The sequence below is a fragment of the Chrysochloris asiatica genome, unplaced genomic scaffold (genome assembly GCF_000296735.1).
Source record: "Chrysochloris asiatica unplaced genomic scaffold, ChrAsi1.0 scaffold00045, whole genome shotgun sequence".
Taxonomy (NCBI): Eukaryota; Metazoa; Chordata; class Mammalia; order Afrosoricida; family Chrysochloridae; genus Chrysochloris; species Chrysochloris asiatica.
The window spans coordinates 17,090,102-17,090,922 of NW_006408563.1; the positions used below are offsets into that span (position 1 = coordinate 17,090,102).

Sequence of the window (821 nt, forward strand, 5' to 3'; positions counted from 1 at the left end):
ATTACAGATAGCATTGTACTTCAAGATAGATCTTGAAATGTTCTTTTTAATGATGAATGTAACACCATTCCTCTTGAATTTGTTGTTCCCAGTGTAGTAAACTATACGATTGTCAGGTTCAAAATGACAAATACCAGTCCATTTCAGTTGACTAATGCCTAGGATATTGATCTTTATACATTCTATTTCATTTTATCAACTTCGGATTTTCCTAGATTCATACTTTATGCATTCTATATTACTATCATTAATGGATGTTTGTAGATGTTTCTCCTCATTTTGAGTTGTGCCCCATCAGTAAACGAAGGTCCTGAAAGCTTTACTTCATTCGTGTCATCATGGTCAACTCTACTTTGAGGAGACAGCTCTTCCCCAGTGATATTTTGAATGCCTTCCAACCTGAGTGGCTCATCTTCTAACTCAATATCTGATAATGTTCTGTTATTAATCATAAGGTTTTCATCATGCTTTATCTGATAATGTTATGCTGGTATTCATAAGGTCTTCGGGGGCTAAACATTTAGAAGTAGTCTGTCTCTTCTTCGTAGGCTGTCTTAGTCTGGAAGCACTACTGAAACTCGTCACCCATGGGTGGGTGACCCTGCTACTATTTAAAGTACCGGTGGCATAACTTCCAGCATCACTGCAACATACAAGCCCTTACAGTGCAATAAACTGACAGACAAATAATAGTGGTATTAAATGGTCTTCCTTATAGGCATATGGCCATTATCCTATCACAGACAGCATTTTTCTTCAAGATAGATGCTGCAGTGCTCCTTTTGATGGTAAATGTGATGACATTCCTCTTCAATTTGTTA

General features: G+C 37.0%; 1 protein-coding gene across 1 annotated transcript in view; it reads left to right on the plus strand.

The window, feature by feature from the left end:
- Window positions 1–821, plus strand: part of DNAH7 (dynein, axonemal, heavy chain 7) — a 324,797-nt gene that overhangs the window by 220,983 nt on the left and 102,993 nt on the right. The window lies entirely within an intron of this gene.